The sequence below is a fragment of the Dermacentor albipictus genome, chromosome 5, assembly GCF_038994185.2.
Source record: "Dermacentor albipictus isolate Rhodes 1998 colony chromosome 5, USDA_Dalb.pri_finalv2, whole genome shotgun sequence".
In the NCBI taxonomy this organism is placed as follows: domain Eukaryota; kingdom Metazoa; phylum Arthropoda; class Arachnida; order Ixodida; family Ixodidae; genus Dermacentor; species Dermacentor albipictus.
In genome coordinates this window covers 138,438,208-138,466,047 of record NC_091825.1, presented here as the reverse complement: position 1 = coordinate 138,466,047, position 27,840 = coordinate 138,438,208, and the positions used below count along the sequence as shown (strand labels likewise).

General features: G+C 46.4%; 1 long non-coding RNA gene across 2 annotated transcripts in view; it reads right to left on the bottom strand.

Moving 5' to 3' along the window:
* LOC135909325 (uncharacterized) overlaps positions 1-27,840 on the bottom strand; it is a 117,210-nt gene that overhangs the window by 32,602 nt on the left and 56,768 nt on the right. For both annotated transcript variants that reach the window (XR_010566683.1, XR_010566684.1), the window contains exon 2: positions 9,832-10,040. This is a non-coding gene — a long non-coding RNA (uncharacterized lncRNA). The remainder of the gene's footprint in view (positions 1-9,831; positions 10,041-27,840) is intronic.

Below are 27,840 nucleotides of genomic sequence, written 5' to 3'. Positions count from 1 at the left end.
ATAATACCGTAACTAGGCTAGCTACAGAAGCAGCAACTGAAGTGGGAGGTAAGGCACCAAGGCAACCAGCAGCCAAGCTCTTCCAAGTAACAAAGGACCTAATAAAGAAACGACAAAGAATGAAAGTGTCCAATTCAAGAGATAAGATGGAATACGCGGAACTCTCAAAACTTATCAACAAGGAGAAACTAAGGGATATTCGAAATTATAACGTGAGAAAGACTGAGGAAGCCGTAAAAAATGGACGCCGCATGAAATCAGTGAGAAGGAAACTTAGCATATAGGACAAAGCAATATGTATGCACTTAAAGATAAGCAAGGTAATATCATCAGCAATCTCGAAGGCATAGTAAAAGCAGCCGAAGAATTCTATACTGACCTGTACAATATACCTAGAGGAGCCCCGATACCTCCACTCGAAGCAGTAGTGAACAGGTTACAGAGGCTCCTCCTATAACTACCGATGAGGTAAGAAGGACTTTGCAAGACATAAAACGGGGAAAAGTGGCAGGAGAAGATGGAATAACAGTCTATTTAATTAAAGATGGAGGAGACAAAATGCTCGAAAAATTGGCGGCTCTCTCTACGAATTGTCTATCGACTTCAAAGTCCCGGAAAACTGAAAGAATGCAAATATTATGCTAATCCACAAAAAGGGAGACGTTAAAGAATTTAAAAATAATGGTCCCATTAGCTTACCCGCAGTATTATTTAAAATATTCACCAAGATTATTTGCAATAAAATAAGGGGAACACTAGACTTTAGTCAACCGAGGGAACAGGCTGGCTTCAGTAGAAGATACTCTAGAAGGGATCACATCCGTGTCATTAATCAGGCAACCGAAATATCTGCAGAGTACAATAAGCCTCTCTATATGGCTTTCATAGATTACAAAAAGGCATTTCATTCAGTAGAGATACCAGCAGTCATAGAGGCATTACGCAATCAAAAAGTGCAGGCCGCTTACGTAAATATATTGGAAAATAACTACAGAGATTCCCCAGCCACTATAATTCTACAAAAGAAAAGTCAGAGGATACCTATAAATAAAGGGGTCGGACAAGGAGACACCATCTCTCCCATGCTATTCACTGCGTGCTTGGAAGAAGTATTCCAGCAACTCGGAAGACTGAGGAGTAAGGATCAACGGCGAACATCTCAGCAACTTTCGGTTTGCAGATGCCATTGTCCTATTCAGCAACACTGGATACGCGTTGCAACAAATTGTGATTGAGGACTTTAACAGAAAAAGTGTAAGATTAATTTGCAGAAGACAAAGATAATGATGAATAGCCAGGCAAGGGAACAAGAATTTAAGATCGCCAGTCAGCCTCTATAGTCTGTGAAAGACAACGTTTACTTACGTCAATTACTCACAGAGAACCCTGATCACGACATACAGGATTTAGTCAGCGTCTGTAATCCGGACTGAGTGACTGAACGATATCCCCGGTGGACTTTCTCTTCTTTCTTTAATCTTTCCGTCCCCGTTTCCCTTTCCCCAGTGTAGGGTAGCCAACCGGGCTCAGTCCTGGTTAACCTCCCTACCTTTCGTTTATCATTTGCTCTCTCTCTCTCTGATCACGAGAAGGAAGTACACAGGAGAATAAAAATCGGTTAGAGCACATACGGCAGACTTTGTCAGCTCCTGACTGGAAGCTTAGAGTTGAGAGCTTTATAAAGAACTTAGAATTTTATAAAGTGGATGTGCGCCCTGCAGCAAAATAAAAAAAAATATATACAGGAAATAATACCGGAAAAAAAGATGTATACGTATACATCTTTTAGGCGAATACATCCTGTGACGTATACGTCAAGCCATCCTCAAGTTCCGGTATGGGAGAACGCAGGGAAGAACGCAGGGAAGAAGAAAAAAGGTGGAGAGGGTGTCTATGTTGGCGGTGACGCTCGCCTCCTGAAATCCAGGGTTCGTGGCACTGAAGTATTTCTATATCGGCTGTTATGTGAACAATTTTTGCGGCAGAACGCTCCCTAGAGGGCACGCAACAACTTCCAACGCTTAACCAAAATTTTCTATGTGGCTTGGTGAGCGGCCCTTTAAAATGAGTGATGCTGCTATCAGCTACAGCTGAGAAAGAGAGAGAGAGAGAGACAAAGAAAGAGATGGAGCAGGGGTGTCAGCCAGGAAAGCATTTGTTTGGCAACCGCTGGGCAAAGTTCGTTGGCTCGCTTCAAGTTGCGTTCATAACAACTGCGACTGCCCAGAAATTTTGTGCAAGCTTGATGACGCTCGTCTGCTGATTCGTCGCCACCTACTCAAGCAGCATCCAGATCAACGCGTCGCAAATGGAACGTTCCCGCCCCGTGTTCGTGGTCGAGTCTTGCCTCGTCGCGCTAGAGCCCAACTGCTCAAGCTAAGGGTTGGTTGCGTGAACGTGCACGAACGTTTATACAGACAAGGGCGTGCGGAAAGTCCATTGTGTACGTCTTGTGGCTGCTACGAGACACTTCAGCACCTTATATTTGAGTGTCCCGCTTTCAGTGCGCAGCGCATGTCGCTAGTGAGAAACTATCATCTCCTTGGCCTGCGGTGTGCGACACTCGAGGAATGTTTATACCCCAGTGGCTGTGCATCTAAACGCGATCAGGCCCATCGCGCCCTACTAACCTTTATAGAACTAACTTAGGTTCACGTTTGTAGCATGAACATTGAACATTCTGTAGTAGCATGACCTTCAGTGACCGGCCCTACTGTGTGTGATCAGTACTGTACCCTAACGCTTCTTCCTTCGAAGATGGGAGGTGGCGGGTTCAAACACCTTATAGTGTATATTGTGAACCGACTAACGGTGAAACGGTGATTACGTGCAGCTTTACTTGGCGTCTCATCGTGGAGAACACAATTAGCCGCATAGCGAACTAGCCATGGATGTGTTTGATAATTGTGGAGGCTGTTCGACGCGGCGTCACTTTAATTCCGGCTGCAGAGTTCAACTTTAGTCTTTAGATTTGTCCTGTTGCAGTGTCCTGTTGCTCTCCTTTCCTCTATCCTTGTTTGCTCCCCCCCTTGCTATCTTCTATTTCTGTGTTGCTGTCACCTCCGTTCAGAAGTGTAGGCAGGCGTTGTGCCCCTTCCGGTGGCAGTTGCCAGCCTGCTCCTCACTTTCCCTTTCCTAATACCTGTGTATATGTGTATATGTGTTCAAAACAAATAATAATAATAATAATTTGTTTCCTTCGCGGCAAGGTGGAATCAATCGCGGAAAAATTCGATGCCGATCTGGTTCTATCGCCAAAAATTCGCCGTGCGACCACCGTTTAAAACTCGCGCATAAAATGGCCTTTTCACAGGCGGAAAGGGGACACTCCATTCTTATTTTCCGCTCCCGCTAGGTCACGTGGCCCCTTTTCAGCGAAGTCCGACAACGACGCCACAGGGTCCGTATAAACAGTTCGCTGTAAAACAAGTGTATGCTGCGTAACTCAGCCCTGCGACAGAATGGTGAGGTCGATAGCCAGTGCATTTCGAAACGTTTCGCGCAAAGCGGTCTAGACTGCCTCCTGCGCAACATACACTGTCGGTGGGCAGTAGACCGTCCTAAGATACGAAACAGGAGAGCTATCTACAACTATTAAAAATGAAAACGGTGGCTGCTTTAACTCAACCATGCGATGGAACAGATAGGTGATAGCTAGCATCCTTTCTAAACTACGCGCGCCGTGTCGCAGCAGACCCTCAGTTGCGTAAGCATACCAGTAACCTTCAGATGCTCTTTTCCCGCCTTTCGAAACCTTCTTGCAGCTTTTAGTTAGCCTGGCGATCGCCTCTGTATAGTTTCCGGAACCTTAACTCTCATCTCCATTACCAGTCGCTGTGTTCTTGTCATTTTGTTCTACTGCCAGCATTAGAATCTAATAAAATCAGCTGTTAGTTGCCTAAGCCTATTAAAGAAGTACAGCCACAATTAAAGGTTCCACGTCCAATGATAATTCAATCAAAGCAGCTTGTACTACATGCATTTTATCTGTCAATAAAGTTTCTACTTTTCAATGTGTATCTTGCCATTCGTGGCAGTGTAGGCAAATATTGAAGTTGTCTTTGCCGAATAAACTACATTTTTCTGGAATAGCCGTTATCTTGTGAAACTTCGCCTATTAACGTGACAGCTCTAAAGGGCGTATGTCGCAGAAAATGCGGCTTAGGCACCTCGCGTTTACAAAAAGTTTATTTCAACAAGAGACGATACGAACGCTGAGTCACAATCACGGCACAATTCCACCAGGACGATAACATATACAAAGTACGAAGCATTGTATGTATGGCACGTTTTCAAAGTAGTGTCCGAGTCGCCACTCACTAAAATAACCACATACGCGCACGGAAACGCACAGTTACACATAAACTAATTGTTACATCTCGCAACCAGTGTCGACCATCGTTTCGCGAATAATCATTCCGAATCGCACAAACCCAGCCACGCATACCGAACCACGCAGGCCCTCCGTGTAAAGCATAGTTACTGAACTAATTGAATTTATCAGAGTAAAATGCATCAGAAAAATCTTAAAGCACGACTTACACACAACCTACAGACATGATAGCGTCGGATCGTAATATGAATATACAAATAAACATAATTCTGTTACGCAGAAGCTAATACATGAACCCCTTTTAATGACCGACCGACTGACTAGGTAGCTTCCTAACTTAACTAATTAAATAAATGAACAGCCTCATTATTCTGGACATCGCAATCATCCCTAGCTTTGAGGACAGCATGTTGCACGGACCAACGCTCAGTATTCATGGCAACTAGTTGCCAAGAACATTACTTCGCAAGGGTAACTAAATTAAATAGCATACAACTCTTTATTCACTCTGTGCATTCATCTTGTAGATATTGTTAGGCTTTCAGTATCGTGTTCTCTTTGTTCCTCTAGGTGCGGTTGTGTTCGCTTCGTTGGTCATGCATGCCTTACCGAAAGAAAGCATGCACTGTAATTTGTTTACGAACCGCCTTCCTTGCCTGCATTTCCCCTGAGCTTCTACCCCCGCACAAAGCAGTAAGGTTGCTTGGCAGCCTTACTTGCTGTGCCAGCCTTACGCTGTGCCAGCCTTACGCTGTGCCAGCCTAAACACGAGGCTGGCACAGCGTCTGCATGTGTGCAAAGCTGCATGCGCCCTGAGGGCAGCGGAGCAGCCGGCGGAGCTCGGATGCCGGAACATGAGGCAGATTAGTGCAGGCCTGCACAGAAACTTCTGTGAGGGCCCGAGGTTTTCCGTACAGAATTCTCTTTTTGTATCGGACAATTTGGTTAAGCAACCATTCTCCGAGTAGCAGCCTCCGGGAAACGTTGTTTGACGCAGTGATAAAGGATGAACGAGGAGAGAAAAAAAAACGCGCAAAGCAGAAGAATAACCAAAAGACACAAAGAGGAAGAGCAAGAACAGGTAGGAGAAAGGACAACTCTGAAGAGGCACGAATAACACGAAGGCCAAGAAGATTAAAGAGCGAGAAGACAGGGATGAAGAAAGAACGAGCAGAAGAAGAGGAAGGCTATATAAGAACGATGGAGAAATTATGCAGATGCAACGCACATCATGGAATCTACGTGAAGCCAAGCATTCATGAAGCGGTCAATCAAATGCTATGAATTTGCTCATTTCGCTCCTACGTATTTGGCATAAAAGAAACCGGCGTGGCCCCATGTCCTCTCCCGCACCCGCGCCACGCTTTTTGAAGCACGAGGCGACGATCTCAAAGAGGAAGCTGGCGTTGGCACGACAAAAGTACGCAAAAAGAAAAGCGCGCTGGTGGCCTTATTTTTCGTAGTTATTGCCTGTGCAACTTCAATGGCATATATTTACAAGGACGGATGTTTCCGTTCGTACAGGTTTCTTTAAGCACAAGCGCGATTGAATAACTAAAAACGGAAGTTAAAGCTTCCTCAAACATACAGCGAGCGAGCGTGGCGGCTCGAGTAGCTCGTTGCAGGCCTCAAGGATATATGCACCTATTTCAATGAATCTTTCTCAGGAACAACGCGCGCTAACTTCCCCGTAACGCACTTGCATCCTCATTTTCCAGAGGCTGGAAAGGTTGAGGACCATAAACATGTCATAGGAGACACCGTAGAAAAAAACCACTGTGGCCTAATGGTTAGAGCGTGAGGCTGCAGTGCCGGGAGACGGAGGTTCGATTTCTCAATCGAGCAAGTAATTTAAATTTCCTTAATTTTTGTATAAGCTATTTGGTGAGAGAGCAGTAGCACCCAACAGCCACGGTCAGGAATGTCCGGGAGGGTTCGCGAAGGAAGATGCACTTTAATATAAAAGATAACAGGACGAAGAAAGGACAAGGAGAAAGAAGAACTCGAAAGACATCAGGAAAACGATTCCCTTCTTCATTCATTCTTCACTTTTTATCGTTTTGTTTTTCTTTATTTCGTTGTTCTTGTGATGCCCTTAGCGCATTTCAGGTACGCATAACTTTAAAATGTTACTAGAGGAAACTGAAAATTTTGTTTTGATTCATTGAGCCACGGTGTTTGCGCATAACCTCTTCCAACAAAAAAGTAGACCTGCGTAATTTTGACTCCAGTTACGATGCGGGTTTAGTTCGAGGTAAATACGCTTCCGACGGTGCTTGACGTGCGATGTAGAAAGAGCAAAAAAGCATTAATTCCGTCTGCGCCCCTTTTGGTCAAGTCAGTTAATGATTGGATAGAAAAAGAAAAGAAAAACCTGTGCTGGAATCGGGTTGGGAGTGATCTAGTGCCGCTAAAAGTGACAGGCAGGAACCTCAGCATACAAGACAAACACTTAATTTAAATTTTGACGGACGCGCAGGAGTGGATTTACGTTACATAAATATTTCGGAGCTTGCTAGGCTAAGAAAAAACGAAACAACATGTGAACCTAATTTCTAAACTTGTGCTCAGAGCAGCGCCTGGCTTGTACACGCGCGACCGAAACAAGCACTTATGTAAAATAAAAGCGATAACAAGCTAGGCAAACAGGATAAGTGGTTCTGCAGTTTCATGATTTTTTTTTACACCTACACGGGCAAAGATTAGGTTTTCGTAAGCGAGTGACATCAAATGATATTGCATGTTAAAACAAGATTAGGTAACAGGCATATATTTGTAAGTACCAGACACTGCTTTATGTTTAGATTGCTGTGCAGTGCAAATGCCCGTGCCGTTTAGAATGTTTGCTCCATTTCTGAAATGCCCTCTAGCTCCTCTCAATGAAGAAGCCTCAGTTTGCTTGCGAAGCCTCTGTTGCGAAGCCTCAGTTGCGAAGCCTCAGTTTGCTTGAGAACAGAGTTCTTCTCAAGCGGCGGTAACAGTGATGTCACGTACCACGCAAGGGTAACGAACTATAACTGACGATGTGTGTGCTGTGCTGTGTGCTCTCTCTCTCTCCCCCATCTTTCATTACCCTCCCCCCCCAAATCCCGCTCCCATCTGTAGGGTAGCGAACCGGTTGAGCTAAGCTGGTTAACCTCCCTGCCTTTCCTTCTCCACTTTTCCTTCCTTCCTTCTTCAGATACAATGCTACAGTGCGGAAAAAATCCAGCGCTAAAAAGAAAACGTTTGAAAAGCACCAAAATAAAAGGGGGAAGAAATGGGGATGGAGGGAGCAGGATATATCCAGGAAGGATTGCTTGACTGCCGACGCAATTAGTTCCGCCCCGATCTCAGCATAATGCACTCAGCGATACACAGAAAGTCACACAGCCGCACTAGTCAGCTTGTGCCTAAATTCGATACTTCGCACCAGATTTTGTCTTTTCACTATGTTTTCCAACGTCAGAAACGAAGACGCTACTTCTCCTGTGCGTATCGGTGGCGCCTAATTTTTGGGGGGTGCTGGGGGAGCTAATTAGACGTCAACTTTGGGCGCTAGTGTGACTGCTACATGGTGGCAGGACAGTTCCCTTTCATGCGGTCTCCTTTTCTGCAGCGAGGCTTCAGTGTTCGGAGGAACGCGTCTGCTTTGCGTTATCTAAGGCAGCCGAATCCCCCGGGAGCTTGTTTTGAATTATTGAGCGTTATCCAAGAGAACAAAAGACGCGTGGAAGCCGGGATACGCTCGACAAAAGCAACCGAGGCAGCAACCGTCAGCCGAGCGTGCATAATCCATGAATTTCCCCTCTGATGTCCTTACTGTGCTGCCAGTGGCTCACACTGAGTCGGGTGGCATTAGTTCACGCTTCTTGCCTTTTGCTGTTCTTGTTCGTCTGCTGTAATGAAGTGAGTGGGTGGAGTAAATGAAGCCAAGGGCCTTTGGCAAGATTGAGTTAACGCTTTCGCTCCCTCTGTTTCCCTTCAGAATTCGTGTGACTGGTGATAACTGCGCTTTGGTTTAATCGCAGCAGTGGAAGCGCTATCTCTGAAAGATACAATGAAAGCGAACGTAAAGAAAATACGAAGAAATGTGCCCCAAACGAAATATGACGCATGTAATAGATTTTATATGCGGGGTCGCATCAGGCACGGCTGGCAAAGAATGAAATATTGCAGCGCTCTCTCACTGCTGACGCGATATGTCAATCTCGGCTGTGTTACGCCATCGCACCAGGGCGCGTAGTACAGTGTTATTCAATGTGAACTTCGATTCTGACACTTATAAGTTTCAATATTTCATCAGCACTTCATGTTAAACCAGAGAACATGCCGAAAGCAGTAAGAACGGCTCATTGTGTTTAATTTGTGACTGCATTCTAAATAAGATTTACCCCCTTGAGTGTGCTGCGTAGTCCCATTGGTAAGTTCCTTGCATATTTAGGGATATAAAGAAGTCATTGCATAGGACAGCGAGATTTAGCTACCCGTCTAATGTGAGAAGGGGCAGTTCAAAACTGTAAAAATTCTGACGACATTGGGCACAGAGAGGTAGAGAGAATAAACTTTATAGAGAACAATGCGCTAGAGAAGCGAGCGTAAGTAGCTCCTCCACTCTGCAGTGGGTGATCCTCTCAGTCAAGGAGTCCAGTGGCCATAGCTACTCTGACAAGAGAATTTAACAGCGACAGCTTTGAAAGTTTATTTAATGCTTTTGTTTTTGTGTCGCGTGTAGCAGCTGTCATAATTTTTACTTGCCACAAAAAGCAGGCTGATAAGAAAATTCCATTCGTACTCGCCACCGATTCAGGCATTACCCCTTAAACGTGAGCTTGTTAGCCATAGAACAAACAAATACCCTCTATACGCTCATAAACGTGTAAAAAAATGTCAGAGTTCGGTTGCTCATACTGAGCTTGGCGCAGAACTAAAATAGATTGAATTTTATTGCACCCACGTCTCAATTTTGGACACGCTTTTCTGGCTGTAGAGATTCACTCAATTAGAGCCATGTTACACACCTTCGCTTGCCTGAAAAACAAGCGATCTGGTGCAAAGCGAGATCTTGAACAAGAGTGCTCGTTTAGACTAGTGAGTTTAACGTAGGCATATCGAACAAACAGTGCAGACTAACAGAAAGAAAGGGAGATGGCCATCGGCGCTGAGCATAGTCTTAGAATGACTATCGAGGTACTTAACGGTCATCGCCCCTGCTGCCTTTCTTTATTCCTATTCGTCTGAGCTGTTTGTTCAATAAGACGAAATTCGGGCTCGTGATACTGGAAGTATTATGCATATACAAAAGTGTTTTCACTCCGTTTAATTTAATTAAGGCAAACTTGTAGACGAGCATATGAACACTCTTGCTAAAAAAAAACAAACAACCAAGCACCGGGAAGAGAGAAGTTACATGAAAGCAACGCAGAACTATTCACTATTCATCGCGGTTCGCTTCCTTAAAAGCATTGTGAAGGGTAGAAAAGTGAGGGCAGTAAAATATAAATATAACACGAACTCACGAGTGTGGAGAGGCCTTTTGTCCTCGGCCAGACGTTCCCTGCATTCATCGGCAATGAAATCCAAGCAGAAGAGAAAGCGGCGCTGTAGTTTGACGCTGCATACAATGAGTGCTGCTGTTCAATCTTCTTGGCTTCCGACAAAAGCCATATCAGCGGGCCGCCGATGAGATATGTGCGAAAACCGAAGCGTCAAGGGTGCGTCGCAGGACCTGCGGACAGGTCAAACGGAGAGTTCACTATGCATGACTGAGCACGCACGCTCTCACACCAAGGTGATTGATCGCCGCGGAAGAGAGAGAGAGAATCAAATTCAGACAGGAATAGGGAGAGGAACTCGAGGAAAGTTAACGCCGCCGTCCTTTGACACGTTAAAGTATTTTCAGGCATCCATTCTTTAACATTTTGCCGGTCAGCGTTTATTTTTTTCCCCCCACTGCTTGTCACTGTTACAAAGTTATCGCTCGGCGCAATACTGTATCCGAAACTTCCTGAAACGAGTTTTGTCTAATCAGATTGCGTGACCGGGGCGAGTATTGTTTTACGTTCTCGAACACGCGCGAGCACCAGCTGTCACATTGGAATAATGTAGTGCAACGAGCTACGCAAAAAAAAAGAAAAAATGGCTGTGGCTTAGCTAAGGTTAAGCCCAGGATGCGAAGCATACTAGCCTTTATTTTAGTTGTTGAACCACTGTTTAGCCTGGTGAACTGCTGTTGCTTGGCTATATTTGGTTCGGCTAGACGAAGAAACAACTCATGCGTTACTCTGCTTCGCCTTCACGAGTGGAACGCGACAGCGTTCCCGTCGACCCGCCAAGGGGTGTAAGACAATGGGCTACGGCGCAGCGACTACGCGCCCCGCATTGGACGCGGTAAGCGTCGAGCAACGCAGCGTTCGGCGCGGCAACGAAATGTGCGCCTGAGCAAGCGACGCACGCCTGAGCCTTAGAAACAGCTCGTTTCTAAGGCAACACCGCATTCACTAGAGGCGCTTTTGTACCGCTTTGAAGCATCGTACTCGTGGCTCAGTGGTAGCGTCTCCGTCTCACACTCCGGAGACCCTGGTTCGATTCCAGCCCAGCCCATCTTGCAAGAGTTGAGCCAAAGCCACCTAGAAAATCAGTCTCTGTAGCACGCCGCAACCTTCGCTTCTCATTCCAACGAGCAGCTCTGTCTCCAGGAGGCATCTCACCTCGTGAGTGTCTAGCAGAGGCAAGCGCAGCTGCTTATATACCGCCGCGACGCCGCGAGCGACGGCGCGAGTTGGAGCCCCGTTTCTCCTCTGTCGTGACGTCACGGTGTCACGTGGTATTGAAGGCGACACCGCCGCGCCTGAGGAGCTGGGTTGAGCTCTCGTAATATGCTTCGCATAAAAAGAAATAGTGCACGGCACTAGAGCCGTGGGATCAGACTCGACGACCGTCCTCGCCGCTATCATTATTATTTAAGTCTTGCTTCTCTTTCTAAACATAAGTATCCTCTAATGAAGTGTTAGGTCCTTAAACAATACTTTCGTCAGTATTTGCTTCCTGGTCTTCACGACCCCGTGACAGCACGTTATCCAATGAGCGGTAGCAGTCTCGCATCCATTGGTTAGGTTTTAACGTTGAAACCCTTTACGGCAGGAAGCCCATAATAGAACATCATACAGTACTGCAAGCTTGCCGATCAATTTGGCGGGTAGAATAAAGTGAGTATGAGTTCGATACAGTAGAGAGCGTGCCCTGGAGCCTCCGCTCGAAATGGCTCATGCGTGATGCGAAGTTTCTGTAGCTTTTATTTTTCTCATCAGTCACCGCGACTAGTTGGCATTTTCCTTGGCCATCACGCAGCGATGCATCGAAGTTTTTGAAAATAATAAATTGGCTAGAAAAATCGCTGATAAACGTCTTCCTAAGTTTGCTAAATTAAACACTGCCCCAATGTTTGCTAATTTAAATCCCAGTCACAACGTCCCAATGAATGTAGTATCTTTTGGGACCATGATGAGGTATAAGTCGTAACAAGAGCGTTTGGTAAGGCAGGATATCCTTATTGTTAAAAGACAGTTGGCTCGAAAACTTTTGCCTTGCGATCATTCCGTGCCTCCACGCGCTGAATGAATGAAAGATAGTAGTAACAATGTTCCTGTTTCTGACAGCCACTTTCTTGTTTATTTTATAGTCTAGCATTCCCTTCAATTCCGTGTTGAGGTTATCTCGACACTTCCTGCCGACATTTTAACAAATATTTTCACGTGCGCTCTACATCTCTTGTGTTTCTAAATCAACTTACGATTGTTTCGAGCGTGTGTGTGTTGAAATAAATTATTTTCCTTTTTGTTTATATTTGCTCGTATGATAAAACAAATATTGTGGAAGAGCTGGTGACAAAAATTGCGAACACATATGATACGATTAAGAAATCAATCCATCCGGCTTTAGCTTTGACCACAGCGCGACACTTCAAAGCACCGTATATCTAGCGCGCGAAACCTGACTCTTCTATTTTTCTTTTTTAGTGATATGAATGTATAGGATACGTTGACGCCCTTATACAGGCATCGGCTACTCCGCGTTTTTGGGAAGACCAAGAAAATGGTAAAGCCAGAAACCAATGAAAGAAACACCAAATTACAGCCAAACACATACGAAATTCCGTGCACGGGCACTGGGAGGCATGAAAGGGAGTACAAGTAGACTGCCCCAGAATACACAGCTGTGTAAAAAAAAAAGTGAGTTCACTGAAAGGGGTTCGACCTGTTCTCCACACGAGGGGTGTGGGCCGTCCGCGTTGCGAGCGACGATCGGAGAAAGCGGTCAGGGGAAATCAAATGCTGCCTACAATCACACGGGACGTTTGGCCCGGCCGCCTCACTCGTTGGCTCGGTGGAGCGCCGACCGCGGGTAAACGACGCGTCAAAGACCGGGAGCAATAGAAAGAGAGGCGAGCCGGCCGTGTCTACGTCCACCCTTGCCGACCGAAAAACAGGAGAAATACCAGCATGTCCAGTGCCCTGCTATCCTACCTTCCCCTTCTTCCATGCTTGGCTTTGGGCCTATCACGAGGTGGCAGGCAATAGCAGGTGGATTTGGGGCAGCTTGCGCGCTGGCGCGGGTATTGGAAATGTCCCGGGAGACGCGTTTGGTCGATGCCACTCGTAATGCGAGCGAGTAGAAGACGATATATATATATATATATATATATATATATATATATATATATATATATATATATATATATATATATATATATATATATATATATATATATATATATATATATATATATATATATATATATATATATATATATATATATATATATATATACGTGGCTTTGGGACTACTGCACGAGTAGGAGCGACGAATAGGAACCAAATGTGCTTCTGCCGTCTTCCTTCCGATGCTTTTTGTTTGTGATGTGACGCCGGTGGATCAGTTCGGACGAGGCAAAAAAAAAAAATGATAATGGAGGCAGAAATTGGAAAAATAATCGAGGACGAAACATATTAGACACATTGCTCCGGGGCTGCTGGGGGAAGGGATCCGGCAGTTGGAGGTGGCAGGAATAGACCTGCGTGAATAGAAATGGGAGAATACGCGGCAGTGTTTAAAAAAAAGTGGAAGAAATATGGAAATCAGGGAAGATCAGGCACCTCTGATTTGTTGGAATGCTACTTCGGAAAAGACGGCAGGGTTGGTCAAAAAGGTCAGACTGGATATTATACGTTGTATTTGAGGAGACATGCGCGTATCTCGTAGCAGTATAGCTGTAACAGAGACGCTGTTGATTATAAATTATACATACTGTAAGAACTAGTTGTATGGCGGAAGAATCACAGCACTAAATAATAACATTATCATGATAACAGTATATGCGAGTTCCTCACGGCTTTCAAAGTGCATAGCTCCTTATAGGTGCGCAAAACGTAAGGCAAGAAGGAACTCTCACCAATTCTATAGAGGGATAACTGCGAAAGCGGTGGACTGTTTAGAAAACGTGCCGCAAACTTACAGGTCTTTTTACGTTCAGAATTGGATATGAGCGCGACATTTCCATGTTTCTAAGATAAATGGGTCCGAACCATGCGGTCATATAGAATTAGGGCGCTCAGTACAAGCTTTCGCCGGTTTTCATCGCGAAGAATTTGCGAGTTTAGCGCCTAGACGAAATACTCATAAGTAACAGGCTCGACGAACATGCTGCAGGACACTGGAGGGACTCGGGCTGCTGCAACAGCGTTCCTATCATTGGGCCTTATGTAAATGCAATGCGAATAAAAGTACCGTAGGTTTCCATCGCCAAACGGAGGGCGCTTGCAGCCGAGAGATCAACGTTCGCCCTCAGACGGAAGAAAAAAGAGACGCATTCACCTGCTCGACCGGGGCACATAGATTGATTGGGCATCGATGAAGGAGGCTGGATGGCCCAGAACAAAACTATACTGGAACTGAGGTAACGAAAAGAGATGCGGGACATAGAGAGATGAATCATGACAGAAGCAAAACGTCGACTACTTGTTCAGCCCGTGAAACAATAGTACCAGTCGTCAGAGCGTACGCTTGTTTTTTTGTTTTTCTACTTTTCTCAGTACCGCGCTTTTATGTAAAGGCTCCTTGCAGGACGCTATTTTTTATGTTTTGCTTTCATACGAGCACCGGCCATGTTCTGAGACCTATCATTGATTGTCTTTTCTTTCTGCTTCCCGCAACTTCATCTGCTAATCGACATTCCCAGAACCTAGTTTTCTTCCAGTTCTGCTCTTTATGCAATTACTACGTGACCGGAAGCTGTGATATGATGCCTCCTGTGTAAATAAACAATAAGACCACTGTTCTCATGCACTGCACCTAGATAGCTCTTCCTGCTCCATTCAGCTAATCCTTGGACTTGATTACGGATTCGGAAAGCACGCTCTGCATTCGAATCTTCTTTTCTGCTATATCCAACTGGGGGAGTCATTGTTCGCGAACGATAGAAATGAGAATCATTTACTCGGGACTAAGTGAGTCGCCAGTTATTCAACTTTCGAATTTCGATACCCTGTAGATTTCAATGCGCGGCAGTATGCATAAATAGATCATTCAGAAAGTTTAAATTTTGTTGAATTCAATTCGAACGGCAGCATATTTAAACATAAATCGCTGATAAGGATCAGCTACTTTAGTGTTATCTACCTCTGAGTTTTCTCTTCGGGAAACTGAGTGGTCGAAAGAATAAGCATACCTCACTGACCCCTCCCACACCGAGGAAGCTGCGTTTTTGTAAGGGCAGCACACATAAACTAAACAATGCCGATGGGAGAGAGCCACTTGAGAAAAGGCTTGATCCGACTCATGGTCGCATGTGGTGCAACTCTCTTTTACATATATATCAGGATGGCACACATCAATATTATTGCAATATCTACTTATTATTGATATATTATGATATATACTCTATTCTGTCGCGGTCACGCGGTCTCTATAAAGCTTTTTGCTTTGGGAACTGCGCCTGCATATTCCGTTATGAATGTACACCAATGATTTACGTGAATAACCGAAACTGAAACTTCGAAATAATTTTGGTCAGTACCAAAAAAAAAGAGCGCATAATTGAATCGTCACTATACCTCTAAAACACCTACTTCGAGGCTGACGGAACACATATTCCACGTACGCTAAATCTGGGGAAAAAGGTCGGGTGCCTCTTGCATCACCAAGATCGAAGAAACGCACGAGCGAGAGCTCTCCACAAAAGATTCCGTGATGCCAGGGACGTGGTCTATGTGGACGCGGCGGAGTACGCAAATGGACAGAGTATGTCGATAGTTGCTACGAGTCTAGAGGGTGACTGCAGAGTTAGTGGGACGGTGAAAACATGGAAGGCAGAGGTGGCGGAGGAAGCTGCCTTAGCACTGGCAATAGCCTCCACGGAAGCCAACACCGTAGTAAGCGACTGCAAGACAGCAGTCAAGAACTATGCAAAAGGAAGAATCTCGCCGGAAGCACTCAGAATTTTAAAGAACTTTCGTGAAGATCGCGACATTCACATTATATGGGCACCCGCACACTCCTCCCTTCCCGGGAACGAAATAGCGCACAACCTGGCTCGAGAACTGACAGGCCGAGCAGGTGACACGCAACAAATACTGGGAACGGAGAGAGACCGGATGACCAGCTTTAACGAGATCACCAAACACTATAAATTGGGAAGGGCCCATTTCCCCCCGGCACACTCCTCGTTAAATAGACGGCAAGCGACGGCATGGCGCCTCTTACAAACAGATACATATCCGAACCCGGTGGCCTACCACCGCTACTACCCGGACCTTTACACGGATAGATGTAGATTCTGTGAAGAAAGGGCGGACCTACAACACATGGTATGGGCTTGTCCTCGTACACCCATACAGAATAAAATAATTAAAACCAGAGAGCAGTGGGAGACCGCGTTGCTCAGCTGTGCACCGGAAGACCAACGCAAGGCAATCCAGCAGGCCGAAGATGCCGCCAGGGCCCAAGGGCTCGAGGCCGTCATTTAGGTAGAGGCCTAGGTCTCAAATCTGCTGTGCACAAATAAAGTTTATTCCTCCTCCTCCTCCTCCTCCTCCTCTTGCATCGCATCGGGGACTACAGAGGCTGAACGAACAGCGTCCTTCCCTTTGTCTACACGGCGACCAGGGATATTAGGTATGGGCAAGAAAATTCGATTGCGTTCGGCTCCCCTACCCAGTATTCTGCACGTGATCCCCCAGAGAATGACGAGTCTTGGATTTGCTAACACTATAGCGGGTGATTTGGAGGTTGTTCGAGCGCACTATATTGGCTTGGCTTTTATCCATCCGTTCAAAGCTTCTACAGGTATTCAAAGAAAACGAGCGGCTGCTTGCTCCTTCCCAAGGGGGGGGGGGGGGGGGGGGGGAGGGGGGAGTTCCGCACTTGCTATTACGCCACAGCCCCGGAGAATTAAAATATTCAAACAACTACATAGGCCCAGTCGTTTCTCTTTGAATTATTCATGATGTGGAAAGGCTTCAAGATTCTCTTTGCTTATACCGACTGACTCTCTTCGCGGCTGATCGATCTTGACAAACACTTGCCGCGTGAAGAGTACTGTTCTGAAGCGCCCTACTGTGGCATAGTCGTGGCTTCGACATACCAAACGCCATTTTGGTATGACACAGATGCGAAAGCACGCTTATATTGAACTCCTTACCGATTCTGTAGCGCGCAGTTTCGTTCCGATGTATGGTACTTTCGAGTGCGCGTTTTTAACGGTAAACGATTGTGCTGTCGTCCTCAAATGTATATCTGCACGGTGCATGAGTGCCCTATGAAACCCTGCATGTTACGTGACGTGGCGTTACCAGCTCAAACTTTGCTGGGTGGTGATTGACGCTGACCTGGTCCTGACGGCATCTAGCTCGCATCCAACTATTCTTGGTGAAAAATTTCTCCAAGTTCTAGCATTCGTAAATGCGCTCCTTGAAGTGGCTACTGAGGTGTTCTATGTAGCAAAGTGTTACAATAGAGTTCATATCCTTCCAGATTGTGCTTGAAGGGTGCTTCTGAACAAGCATCGAATATTTGTGTATGTCTTCATTTGTATGTTTCCCATCCTTGCTTAAGTGTTCTCGCCCTCCTGTAATCGTTTTCCTTTCTCGTTTAATATAGGAAACAGAAAACTGTCCTCTAATGCAATAGCTTCCTTTACCTTTCCTCTACAAAGGGAAGCTCGCTTTGAAGCTCATCGCCGACCCCTACTCTTTTCTCTACTACAATAAAAGCAAGAACATTCTGGTTCATGCCACAATAAAGTACAAAGCAACACAACAAGAACAACCGTCTTAGTCAGCAGCAGCAAACCACTATTCATCTCTCTCTCTCGCTCCCCGATAGTTGCCGTGTTGGTGTCTCGACAAAAAATAAGAAAAGAAAAAGACTGTCTCTACTACGTATTTCTTTCCGCAAGCGAAGAGGGCGAACTGCGGTCGGGTGCGAAGTCAGCGAGTTCCAAACCGCGTGTTTGCCTGCACAGCAAAAGCAGAGACGCCCTAATGACGGCCAGGGACCGGGATGTCAGTGCCGGCCGATCATTGCTTATTCGGTACGTGACATGCCTCGTTGATGGCAAGCAGTGTCAAGCGCGAGGGCGGAGCAAGAATGAACAATAATGGTACCTGCCCAAAGGCGCCAGCCGGCGAGAAGGCATCGGTCACAAAGGAAAAAAAAACAACAACATGAAAACGTTGAATGTGCCAGTATACCAGACGCTGTGGAGTGCAAGCTTTCAGAGCCAATGGCTTCGGAGTCATTCGCTACTTCTAAGGACTACTGAATGACGTCCTAAAAAAAATCTCGCATGAACGTGTCCTCACTTAAAAAAGTAATAAATAGAGCATGTTGATATATTGCTACCTAAGAGTTTATAGATTCGATTTTCCTGGTTCTTCGTGCTCAAAAGTCAAATCGAGTGCGTGGAGTATCGGAAGAATTCATTACATATCCTTGAGCAAAGCTTACATTCTTTTAATGTACTCGACGCTGTAGAGCATGCAAATATAAATCGATATGAAAATGTTCTGTGCGAGAATAAAACGACATACGTTATAACAGCTTTCCTTTCACCGAGAGAAGCGATGTGACAATTTACCAATTAACGAAGGCCTTCCAGCTTCTCGCTAAATGGCCTTTGTTTCAGAGCTGTAGTTGCGGGAGAGGTGTTTTTGAAGTGGATGGTGATTCTCTGCAGCCGATTCATGCAAAAAATAAGGACGGAAGAAAGAAGGAAAGAAAGAAAGAAAGAAAGAAAGAAACTAAGAAAGAAAGAAAGAAACAAAGAGAAAAAGAAGGAAAGCATGAATAGAAGCAACAACTTCCCGTTTCTTCAATAATTTGAAGGAACCTAATAATTTATTATGTTCAGGACCACACTGCCAGCAAGAAGGAGCGCATATTGAGTGATATTTAATGAGAGCTGTACTGCGCCGAGCGCGCAATCGGAGAATTCTTGGAAGAGAAGAAACCTCAGCGGCAAGTGCCATTGGCCGCAGAACGAGCCGCCAAACATATGGAAGCCTGAACGACGCTGCATTCAAATGTGGCTTCGAAGAAGTGAACTGAGTGCTCAGAGCGTGAGAGAGAGAGAGAGAGAAAGGCAAAGGAAAGACAGGGAGGTTAACCAGAGATTATCTCCGGTTGGCTACCCTGTTCTGGGGGAAGGGAAAGGGGATCCAATAGGTGAGAGAGAAAGAAGGATAAAAAAAGGAAAAAAAAAACCTAAGCACACACACGCACGTACACACGAACTATTTCTGTGGGCACTGTCACGCAACCCGCAAAGGCATTCCTAGTCTTACGCAGTGTCACCGTACAGTCCTGCGCCACACAGTGTACTGTCACAATTTGTCAGAAAGTCCCGTGTCTTTCAAGTATCCCAGCAGCGCCTTCATAGCGGATCGCGCTGATGTTCGCGTAGGCCAAGTGCCAAGGATCTTGTCTTCTGTCATTGGGCGCTTGTCCAGTTGGTCTAAGGTGGCTGAGAGGACAGTTCTTTGTAGGTTAAAACGAGAGCACTGACAAAGAAGATGCTCGATTGTTTCGTTGCACCCGCAGAAGTCACACAGTGGGCTGTTGGCCATTCCGATAAGGAAAGAGTAGGCATTTGAAAATGCTACTCCAAGCCATAGACGGATAAGAAGGGTGCAGTCACGTCGTGGAAGCTCGGACGGAATATGGAGCTGTAAATTAGGGTCCAGAGTATGGAGGCGTGCACTTGTGAAATCGGATGAATTCCACTGGGCTAATGTCAGGTCACGCGCAAGTGTGGCAAGTTTTTTCGCTGCGTCGGCTCTCGAAAGAGGAATGGCAACGCAGTTGACGCCGTCATGGGCAGATCGGGCAGCTGCGTCTGCTCGATCATTGCCATGTATGCCACAGTGACTAGGCAACCACTGATATATTATATCGTGTCCTTCGTCAACTATTCGATGGTGGACTTCTCTGATCTCTGCGGCGAGCTGCTCATGTGATCCATGGCGCAGTGCTGAGAGTACACTCTGTAGGGCTGCCTTGGAATCACAGAAGATTTACCATGCCTGGGATGGTTCCTCCTTAATAAAATGAAGAGCCGCACGCAGGGCTACGAGTTCAGCAGCTGTCGTTGATGATACATGTGACGTCTTTAGCTGTATCTTGACGGATCTTCTTGGTATCAGCACAGCGGCAGCTGCGCTTGCAGATGTAACTGAACCGTCGATGTAAACGTGTACGCGGCCACTGTGCACCTCATGTAAATGTTCTAACGTGGCCTGCTTAAGGGCAAACGAGGACATGTTGGCTTTCTTCATGATTCCTGGGATGGTGAGGCGTATGTCAGGTCTGTGCAGGCACCATAAAGGTAAGGATGGTCTTGCTGCAGGCATGTAGTTCGATGGCAATGAGGGGCGATTGGCATCAATTAAACGACTGAAGGTTGTGTGTGGCCTTTCTGTGGGTAGAGCGGCAAGATGGTGAGAAGGTAATCGGGCAACGTGCCGAATATGCGCCCTGAGAGCGTCGGTTGCCAAGTACGTTGATATTGGGTGATCTCGAGCTATGACGATCGTTGCGGCTGTAGACGCACACCTCGGAAGACCGAGACACGTCCTTAGGGCCTGAGCTTGTAGTCCCTGGAGTACACGCAGGTTTGTTTTGCAGGTGTTGCCAATCACAGGGAGGCTGTATCTTGCGAAGCCGAGGAACAAGGCGTTATACAGCTGCAGCATTGACCGCACCGAAGTGCCCCATGACTTTCCGCCGAGAAATTTGAGATGTATTATTGTCAATAATCTCTTCTTCAGGTATGAAACATGCGGGCTCCATGATAGGTCTCGGTCAATAATTACCCCTAAAAAGCGGTGTTTTCGTGCATTTGCTACTGCTTGCCCATTGACCTTTACACTGTAACGCTTCATTTCCTTCCGAGTGAATGTAACAAGGCAGCATTTCTCTGAAGACAGCTCTAAGTTCTGTTTTCGCAAGTACAGAGATGTTATCGTAGCTGCCTTTTGCAGCCGTGCTCGTACCTGAAGCCGTGTTACGGCAGACGCCCAAATGCAGATATCGTCGGCATATATTGATACCTGAACTGTGTTGGGCAAGGATCGGACTAGGCCAACGAGCACTAGGTTGAAAAGCGTCGGGCTTAACACTCCGCCTTGTGGTACTCCACGGCACGTTTGGTGTTGAGTCGTGGCGCCATCCTCGGTCATCACGAAGAAATGCCTGTCGGTCAAATAACTGCACAGCCACTGAAAAGTGCGGCCACCGATTCCGGCTTCAGTAAGAGCATTTATAATGGCATAATGTGCTATATTATCATAGGCGCCTTTTATGTCTAGGAATAATGCAGCAGTGAGTCGTTTCCGGCGTTTTTGATGCTGAACGAATGTAACCAAATCGATGACATTATCTATGGATGAGCGCCAACGCCGGAAGCCAGCCATAGCATCTGGGTACACGTTGTAACTTTCCAGGTACCATTCCAGGCGAGTCAAAATCATTCGTTCCATTATTTTCCCTAAGCAGCTGGCCAGAGTGATGGTGCGGTACGATGACAAGTTTAACGGTGATTTGCCAGGTTTGAGAAGTGGAACCAAGCGGCTGCATTTCCAGCCACGTGGAACCAAACCGTTGCGCCAAGACTCGTTGTAATGGTTTAGTAGCATGAGTCGTGCTGTCTGCCCAAGATTGGCGAGCGCCGCATAGGTAACCCCGTCCGGGCCAGGTGACGAAGAGCGCCTGCAAGTCGCCAGTGCCGCTTCAAGCTCCTCCAGCCAAAAAATTACATCCATGCGGGAATCCCGTGGCACAGGAGTAGCACATGGTGTAATTGCGCGTTGGAACTGCAAGCTGGAAAGTCCTGAGCAAAATTCTTCAGCAATGTCAATTTCGCTGCGACCTTGGTGCAAAGCGAGGGCTTTGAAAGGGACACGCTGTTGTGGTGATACGCGAAGCCCACGCACGGTTCTCCATATTTGAGATAATCGCTGACGTGGATCCAAGGACTCACAGAAACGTTTCCATCTTTGAGATTGTAGTGCATCGATGCGACGTTGAATCTTCTTTTGCATCCGCCTTGCCTCTCGGAGATCATGGATGGATTTAGTTCTCCTGTATCTCCGTTCAGCCCGCCGGCGAATTGCTCGTAGTCGCTGCAGTTCTGCTTCAAATTCTGCATATTTCGGGAAAGGCTGGAAACTACGCGTAGCCTCTTGCATGGCTTTTTGAATTTCGTGTTCCGGACTTGAAGGGTTCCCTTGCTGACATACTCCCTCCATGTGCGACCGAAACGCCGACCAGTCAATTCGCCGGAGCGTCATGGAGGAGTATTTCGATAGTCCCTTGATCTTCAGGTACGTCGGAATATGGTCGCTTCCATGTGTTTCAATGTCTGTAAACCATTGCACGTTTCTTTCAAGAAGCCGAGAAACCAGGGTCAAGTCTAGGCAGCTGCTGTAGGTAGGCCCGCGTAAATATGTCGGACTACCATCGTTGAGGCAGTAAAGGTCGTGCTGTGTGGCAAAGGATGCTAGTCGCCTTCCCCTGGAGTCCATCTTCAGGCTCCCCCAAAGCGGATGGTGAGCATTAAAATCTCCTGTGAGAATCGTAGGGCCGGGTGTCGCTGATAGCACGTCGTGTAGTCGTTTAGAGTCGAAGCCACTTGAAGGAGCAATGTACACAGCAACGAGTGTGAACGTAAGCTTATTCGATTTCACGATTAAACAAACGTACTGGTTGTCGTCGTGAGGCGGAACTGGGTGCAACACGTAAGTCAGATCACTTCTAATATATACAGTTACCTTGCTTACATCACCACAGGTAGAGGACATGAATGCCTCATAGCCAGAAATACGTATAACATTCTGCAGGTTCGGTTCGCAAATTACAAGGATGGGAAAACGGTTTTCGAAGACAAAATGTCTAAAATCTGAAATTCTTGATTTGAGACCACGGGCATTCCACTGCAGTAAAGATGCTTTCTTGACTTCCTTGTGGAAGGGCAGCGAGGGGCGGGCCATGGTGCTATGCGATGCTTTCAAGTACTGGAGTCAGCGCGTCCAATACTTGCAGTGCGCTACGAGCAGCTGGAGTGTCCATGTTCGTCAGTAGCAGACGCATGACATTCGTGAGCGATTTGAGCATGGCAATCACTTGTGAGTCCTTGTCTTGCATTTGGTCAACTGTAGTGACATTTGACTGTAAATGGCGAGTCATTTGCTGTGGCTCTGGCGCGTGGCATGTTCTCGGCAGTGCCGGCCACGCATCACTTGATGAAGCATGGCCACTTCTTTCGTTGACATTCGTGCTCTTACTCGAGACAGATGGAACAGCAGGTGGCGTTGCCGGACGAGACATTTCCCTTGAACCGGAAGAGGGTTTCATGGACTTTCGTTTCCGGGAGCGATGTCGCCTTATCGCTTCAGAAGCATCTCTGTGTGACGATCCGTCTCTGGCCATTTTTCTCAAGATTTTCTGCTCCTTCTTTAGGCGTGGACAGTCTTTTGAGGACGCAGCGTGCGATCCTTGACAATTTGGGCACTTGAGCTCTGTTGCACGGCAAGTGTCGGTGTCGTGGTGTTCGGAACATCGTGGGCACATCGTTGCATTTCGGCAGACAGCACTCACATGTCCAATTCTTTGACACCTTCTGCACTGAAGTGGTTTTGGTACGAAAGGTCGTACCACATGACGAAAGTGGCCGACCTTTACATGTGATGGTAGGCAGTCACCTTTAAACACGAGCCTTACATAGGTCGAATTGCCAAGGCGCCGAGCTTGTAGTAAGGCAACACCGTCTGTCGCAGGTTTGATTAAAATTGGCAGGTCGCTGTCGTTAATGGATGTGTCAATGTCATAAACAACACCGGCCGTTGTTTCGTTGTCTTGCGGAATGAGGTAGTGGACATTAATGTTGCCCAGGAGCTTGACTACCATCAAAGCATTGATTGCGCTTCGGTTGTGGACGTCAATAGCCAGGATGTTCTTTCGAGAATTAATTCTGATATCTTTGATTTCTCCTGGGACAAGAGCCTCCAGAGAAACGGAAATCGCTTGTCGATTAAGGCGGTTGAGGTTGTCGGCAGGTGCGTCCGGCACAAAAAGAATTGTATGCGCCGATGGCCTGCGCTGTGGAATGACGGTAGACTTACTTGACGAAGACCGTCCGCTGATGTTTCTTCTCTTGGCCTTCGGGTGTACCACTCTTTCGAAGCCTTCGTCATCTGAGGCGTCATCGCTTGAGTAGGAGTACAGCGCAGTGTCCTCGCTGTCAGCTTGACTCGGTGGGTAATTTCTCTTCCTCGGGCCGGTACCTGACGAAGCAGTCACGTGGCGTCGGCATTCTGCCGACTCCACTTCCATTGCCGTGGCAATGAGAGCGGCGTCTCCCAGTAAAACACGGGAAAAAGCCGAAAATACTGCAGCGCGAAGGAATAGTGGTCTCTACGAGAATCCGCTCAGAGCGTGAGCCGTCTGCCACATATATGAGCTAAATAGCTAATACAGCAAACTGCGCATAACGCAGGTGGAAGATGGCTTAAATAAATAAGTGAACACGGTTACTTTTTCGCACTTAGTGCTGTTCAGACTGAAAATCGGAGCCTCGTGAAAGGCTCACCACAATTTCTAGGATTCTATAGCAGATTTGAAATGAAAGAACAGCATAAACGTACCCACCACAAACTGCGCATGGCTAAACAATACCATATGCTGGATAAACAAAGAGATCCTGTGGAAACCCCAATAACTGGCGTATGGGTTAGTATTTCGTCTTTGTTTTGATTTTATTTGTTGTCGTTGACTAGATATGTTTGGGTTTTGATGCAGTGGTGTGCGTGCGTGCGGGATGCAATGGGGAACGTACAGCGTTGATTTTCTTTAATTGCATCCTGAGGCGCAGGCAGCTGCAGCCTGTCTTCTCGTTCGTCTACTGCTGTTAACCAGGAACACCATCACAGATTATGTAACGTTTCGTACTTCCTTCTCAGCATGCGCCCAACATAGCCGAAGACAAGGCACGCTATTCTTTATTAAAGTAGCAAAACATGTCACGCCCTCATTGCTTTCACGGTGGCGAACGCGCCTGCTTCGCTTTCAATAGCACTGGCCACGTAAGCGATCGCTTCGATGAAGACGGCTATTACGTTTCTGACTCCTGACTCATGCCCATCCATAATGGAGCAGGGAATCCATTAACCTCTAAAGATGGTTGTTTTATTCTTCGCTCCCCTTGCCTTCTATATGGCATCGCGTGCACAGCAAGCACAGATTACGGGCGCCCTTTCTAGGGATGATGGTTGCGTGACCGAGGTCGCTCTCGCGGTGGGCAGCCATTATGTTACCAAGTGGGGAGTCCACAAGAGAGATAGAACACGAAGTACGGCTCTCGGAAGCGTTTCAACGAGCGTGACGCCAGTGCAATTTGTTACGGAAAAGTAAATGAAATAGCAGAGGTGGAACAGCGGGATTCTAATCTGAAGGTCGTAAGTTCGAATCCTCCTCCACTTCACTACATTTCCAGGCTTGAAGTGGTGCCTGACACCGAAAAAAAAATGCCGGGAGCTAGTGGAGCTGTGCTAGTCCACGTGAAACCAAATTAGAAATTTCCACTGGGCTTCAACAAAGACAACACTCTCTCATCAGAACAGGAATTGTCCTCCCTGGTGTAGTGTTTCAGCATTTCGATGATATAGTAAAAGTAGAATAAGAATTCTATACTGACCTGTACAGTACCCAGAACAGCCACGCTACCTTCATTCGACGTAGTTATGAACATGCTACAGAAGCACATTCTATAACTAGGCATGGCCCGGGGAAATGCTGAAGAAGATGGAATAAAAGTCGATTTAATGAAACATGGAGGGGATATCACGCCTGCAAAGCTAACTGCCCTTTATACGCAATGCCTGACGACTTCATGTGCACAAGGGAGCTGAAAGAACGTCAACGTGATACTAATCAATAAGGAGGGAGGCGCTAAAGAACTGAAGAAATATAGGTTTTCTTTCTTGCTTTCAGTATTGTGTGAAATACTCACCAAGATAATTTCCAATGGAATCACGGCATCACTTCGCTTCATTCAAACTATAAAACAGGTTGGCTTCACGAAGGATCAGATCCATGTCGCCAATATGGTAACTGAGAAATCTCTCGAGTACAGTCAACGTCCTTATATGGCTTTCATATATTAGGAATAGACATTTGATTCAGTGGACATACCAATAGCCATAGAGGCATTGCGTGATCAAGGAGTACAGGAGGCATGCATGAATATATTGGGAAATATTTACAAAGATTCCACAGCTTACTTGGTTCTCCACAAGAAAAGTAGGAAGTCCCTTATCAAGAAATGGGTCAGGCAAGGAGACAGAACCTCTCCAATGCTGTTAACTGCATGCTTAGAAGTAGTATTCAAGCGATTAGTCTTGGAAGGCTTAAGAGTGAGGATCAACTGCGAATATCTCAGAAAGCTTCGGTTTGCAGATGGCATTGTCCGGTGCAGCAGCACTGGGGACGAATTACAACAAATGATTGAGGAGCGTAACAGAGAAAGCGTAAGCGTAAGATTATTAAAGACAAAGATAATGATGAACAGTCTGGCAAGGGAACAAGAGTTCAGTATCACCAGTCAGCCTCTGAAGGAGTGCGCTTATCTAGGTCAATTACTCACAGGGGACCCTGATCAGAAGGAAATGTACAGAAGAATAAAAATGAGTTGGAGTGCATAGGAAAGGCATTGCCGAATCCTGACTGGGAGCTTACACTGTCGTTCAAAATGAAAGTTCAGAATCATTGCATTCTACCGGTGCTAACATATGGAGCAGGAACTTGGAGGTTAAGAGAAGCTCGAGAACAATTTAGGGACTTCGGAAAGAGCGATGGAACGAAAAATTTTAGGTGTAACGTGAAGAGACAGGAAGACAGAGGCGCGGATCAGAGAGCAAACGGGCGTAGCTAATATTCAAGTTGACATTAAGTGAGTGAGTGACGAAACTTTGTTCTGAACGCCTGCAGAACGGTTAGCCTTCCCCTTCCCCTGACATTAAGTGAAAAAAAAAATGGGGCTGGGCTGACCATGTAATGCGTGTGGCGAATAACCGGTGGACCATTAGAGTTGCAGAATAGGTGCCAAGAGAACGGAAGCGCAGTCGAGGACGGCAGGAAACTAGGTGGGCTGATGAAATTAGGAAATTTGCAGGTAAAAGTTGGAATCAGCTAGCGCGAGACTGGGGTAATTGGATATCGGAGGGAGAGGCCTTCGTCCCTGCAGTGGACATAAAAATAGGCCGCTGCTGCTGCTGCTGATGTTGTTAATGATGGTGACGATGACGACGACGACGACGACAACGACGACGACGATGATGATGATGATGATGATGATGATGATGATGATGATGATGATGATGATGATGGAGAGAATCATATAAGAAACGTCTTGCGCAAGCACTGTAGTCTAAAACTCGTAGCTTAGGAGGCGAATGCGTTTTGACACAGCACGACAGCCGGTGACCATGTGGATGACAAAAGAGAAACGATGGCACAAAAAATACTGTTCGAGCTTGCTTTTTCCCGACGCCGTCCCAGCTGCGGAGGCCGCCGGGGACCTTCTCCATCGGCGTCGTCGCCGCTGGTAGGCGGCTCTATAAGTTCGGAGTTGGAAGAACAGCTCTGGGCCGTCCGGAAAGCCGAAGATGCCACCCGAGTCCAAGGACTTCGAGCTGCCGCCTGAGGCCACCACAGCAAAAACTGCCGGACCATTATTTTTAATAAAGTTTCTTCTTCTTGACATTAACAATGAATATTAATGAGTACTGGTGCATACCCGCAAAGGTAAACTATTCTTTGAAAATTCAAAGCTGAAAAAAGCTTCTTCCATCATTTGCTTTTCGTTGTTGTTCCGCGTCCATCAAGTGAATAAGAAAAATGGGGCTGTCTAGGAAGCAAACATTCCAAGGAGAAAAAAACGGAGCTGCATTCAGATACCCCACTGAGATTAGATCACTCCA